We start from the raw sequence: 4,556 nt of genomic DNA, 5'->3' as shown, positions 1-4,556 counted from the left end.
AAAAAAAAAAAAAAAAAATTTATTAGCATGGAAAATCCATAGCAAATTGTAAAGCTTCAGATGCCATGTTGAGACTGACGTCTTGCAAAATGCGTATGCTTGCAGGATGTGCAGATATCTTTGTAAAATTCATGGAAAGAGAAAGAGAAAACAAGGCAGACAGGTACAGGCTCCAGAGAGGCAGCGACACCTGCTGTTCAGCCTGTGTGCCTTCCTGGCAGGTGCTGCCATTACTCATCCTTAATGATGGTGGTTCTTATTTTTTATTTTATTTTTATTTTTTTGAGATGGAGTCTCACTCGGTCACCCAGGCTAGGGTGCAATGGCGCCATCTCGGCTCACTGCAACCTCCGCCTCCCGGGTTTAAGCAATTCTCCCGCCTCAGACTCCCAAGCAACTGGAATAACAGATGCATGCCTCCATGCCCAGCTAACTTTTTTTTGTATTTTAGTAGAGATGAGGTTTCACTGTGTTGCCCAGGCTGGTCTGGAACTCCTGAGCTCAGGCAATTCACCCGCTTCGGCCTCCCAAAGCGCTGGGATTACAGCAGTGAGCCACTGCGCCCGGCCAACGATGGTGGTTCTTACAGTGGCTCTCCGGGTAGCTCTGCCTCTGACTTCCTCGTGCACCATCATGTGCTGCTGCCTTTAGCACCTGCCATGTTTTCTTCCTCCCCCTCCATTTCTGACTTGAGTTGAGTTCAGGTGAGGTTGCTAGGTTTACCAAATAAAAATACAGGAAGCCCAGTTAAATTTGAATTTAAGATAAACATTGAGTCATTTTTATAGCATGAGTATGTTCCACGCAATACTAGGACATAGTTATACTAAAAAAAATGGTTATTTATCTGAAATTCAAATTTAAGTAGGTGTCTTGTGTTTTATCTGGCAAGTGTACTTTAAGGAAAAGGAATTCCCATTTCCAGTTGCCTAACTCAGGAGGGACATTTTCTTTTGGAAAAAAAACAGGCATTGCCATACAAATAAGGACAGGCTTATCTACATATATCTGTGCTATCTATTAAGCTAGTCACCAGCCACCTATCGAGGACCTGAAATGGGACTACTCTGGATTGTGTAAATTCACACTGGGCTTTAAAGAACTTGTGTGGAAAAAGACTATAAGATGTCTCAATATTTGTTTTTATATGGGCTATATGCTGAAATGATTTTGGGTGTACTGGGTTAAAAGTATTATTAACTCCCTTTTCCATCTGGAACTGTGGAGGGTGTCAAAGAGAAGAAGAAGCTTCCTGCTGTGCCAGAAACCCTTAAGAAAAAGCAAAGGAATTTGGCAGAGCTGAAGATCAAGCGCCTGAGAAAGAAGTTTGCTCAAAACATGCTTCCAAAGGCAAGGAGGAAGCTTATCTATGAAAAAGTGAAGCACTATCACGGGGAATATAGGCTGATGTACAGGATTCAAATGGTGAGGATGGCAAGAAAAGCTGACAACTTGCATGTACCTGCAGAACCCAAACTGGTGTTTGTCATCAGGATCAGAGGCATCAACTGGGTGAGCCCAAAGGTCTGAAAGGTGTTACAACTTCTTTGCCTTCATCAAATCTTTAATAGAAACTTTGTGAAGCTCAACAAGGCTTCAGTTAACATGCTGAGGATTGCAGAACCATGTATTGCATGGACGTACCCAAATCTGAAGTCAGTAAATAAACTAATCTACAAGTGTGTTATAACAAAATCAATAAGCTAATTGCTCTGACAGATAAGACTTTAATTGCTCGATCTCTTGGCAAATATGGCATCGTCTGCATGGAGAAATCTGATTTATGAGATCTATACTGTTGGAAAACGCTTCAAAGAAGCATATAACTTCTTGTGGCCCTTTATATTATCCTCTCGACAAGGTGGAATGAAGAAAAAGACCACCCATTTTGTAGAAGGTGGAGATGCTGACAACAGGGAAGACCAGATCAACAGGCTTATTAGAAGAATGAACGTGCCTACCACAATTATTTTTTCTTATCTAGCCAGTTAAAAAACAGTACCTGCTCTAAAATTGCAAAAACCAGAAACCCGGAAAGTGTTATTAAGATTAATGTTGTCTGTTTCTTTTTCCTTTTTGACTGTGGCTACTAGGAAATCTAAAATGGCATAGGTAGCTTGCAGTCATAGTCCACGTTCCATTTCCACTGGGCAGTGCTGGCCTGGAGCTGGAGCCAAGTCAGGGAGACATAATGACCATTAGGCCAGGAGCCGGGTGCCAGCCTTTCCAGAAAGTGTGAGATTCTCCTCATTTTAAGCTTGTGGCTTAAATGGCTGGGGGTGTAAAGATTCGTTGAATGCAATATTTATTCACGTAGTTTTCATTTTCTGTCCTGACAAAAACTTGGTGATGTTTGAATGATTACAGTACAAATAGGATTGTGGTTTATGTTTCCTATTATGTATATTTGGCAGTTGAAATGATGATAGTAGATTGGGACATGGCGGGAGAGGGTAGGATACAAGGTAGGAGGAGGGGAGCAAGTTACAAAACGCCCCATTTCCGGGATGCTGGGCTGAGTTGTCCTGTTTAACTTCCTCTTCCTTTCATCTCTATGATTTTATGATTGCAAATTGGTAGTGGCAGGGCAGTTCTGACTATATTTGCTAGAAGCAGATGTCCACATTAATTTAGACGTTTGGGGATTGAAAACCATAGAGGGTGGCACTAGGAAATATAGAAAATGCCAATGAAAATTTTTGTCAGGCAAATTAAATCTTTGCAAGTCCCCCGACTTCGGAAAACTATTTGCAGAACTGGATTACGAAAGTGGGACATCTTTTTATAACTTAAAATATTTGGGGATTTTAAGATTTAGATCTAGGACTTTTAAGTCCTGTGTTTGATCTGCCAACCCCTGCCTCTTTCTTCCATCCACTACTTAACCTCTTTTCCTGAAGTTCCCGAAAAGCAAAGAAACATTCGTGAAAGGAATGCAAATAAAAATTTAAGACCTTCTAGAGGCCAAGGGCTTGGTCAATGGTAAAATAATCTGATCTTTACCAAGCTCCACTTAAAATGTGTATGCCAACCATGTCAAACTGAAGAATCAGTTCTCAGCTGTAGGATCCACCATCTGTTGATTTCCATTTTTTCTTCCTGATCTCACCACCCACTGCCTGGAATGCCACATTGCCCTTCACAGATGCCTTACCACCTGATTCAAAGATGTGACATCCACCATCTCGGGCCAGAAAATGAGTTGCTGCCACATCTTTTATGAACTGGCAATCGAGTGGCTATTTCATCCAGCCCATCAGCCCTCCGCCCACCCTCTTGGTCTTCAGCTTGGCATTACTTTCATTACCTTGAGAATTAATGTAGTACCGTGAAACACATGGCCTTTCAGTAAGAAGAGTGTTGATGGCATTGCTTGGCAGAAGGAAGTAGAGAGCAGAGGCTTAGGGGCTGTGTGCCAGATGGCATTTTAGTAGAATGAGAACATCTCACTTCTTTGAAGACTTGAGATCTCAGGTCCAAAGAGACTGAGTGTGTAGGAGGAGAGGTAGCTACTGACTAGGAAGCTGCTGCTGGCTGCACTCCCCTCCTGATAGGGAATGCTGGATTGCCTGGAGAATGGTCTGAGGCAATTGTATCTGGCTTGGGTACACTTAACAAGTGAAGCTGGAGATTTGTAAAAGCTTGTCATCCGTTGATCATTGGTCCTTATCGGATTTGGTCAAACCAAAGAATTTCATTCTTGCATGTCATTTGCTGACTTATTTCCAAGGAATTAGAACTCAATCAGAGAAGCAGAACCATACAAATGATATAAAATACTTATTATAGGGATGAGATCTCACACAACTGTAGGACCTTGGTGAGAGTATAGGTAAGTCTGTTGCTTCTACGTCTAGTGCTGGTCCTGAAGTCAGCAAGGCCAGCAGTCTGGAAAGGAAGATTAATATGAAGTAGGGGAGAGAAAGGATAAATTGGAATCCACATCAGTCTCTCAATGCCTCCAAGCCTCCAACTCCAATGTTGGGATTTGCAGAATGCCTGGCTCATTTCACCCCAAAGCTGCTCACAAACTTGGCCCAGGATTCAAAGAGGCTAAAGAGAAGATCCAGTAGGAAGTGGAGGAACTAGGGGCCTGCAACTGCCCTGATGGACAAAGTGAGCCACAAGATCAGTGACTATGGGCAGACTGTCACAGCAGCTGCTTCCACACCTCCATCTCATTGTAAATGTGATGCTGCTTCACTTCCACCTTCACATCTGCACATTTTCTTGTGGGCAACTGTGATAGACAACCATGCAGAGAATGGAATTCTGGGAGATGAATTTCCAGCTTAACTAAGTTGATTTCATACAAGCCACCATATGCATGAATTAAATTATTCTCCTTATTCTTCCAATAATCTTATATTTAGTGCACTAGCCAAAGAGTTGGTAAGCTTGCTATTTTTTTTTTCTTTTAATTCTTAGGAAAGCCTAGAGAGGGAGCATATATGAGAAAAAGAGACATTTCATGAAACAAGTTAGCAGAGGCATTCACGGAAGGACACACTGATATGATGGTCACACAGTAACTTGAAGGAACAAACCTTTCTCAT

This window comes from Cebus imitator, unplaced genomic scaffold (genome assembly GCF_001604975.1).
Source record: "Cebus imitator isolate Cc_AM_T3 unplaced genomic scaffold, Cebus_imitator-1.0 Scaffold340, whole genome shotgun sequence".
Taxonomy (NCBI): Eukaryota; Metazoa; Chordata; class Mammalia; order Primates; family Cebidae; genus Cebus; species Cebus imitator.
Note: the sequence above shows the minus strand (reverse complement) of the source record.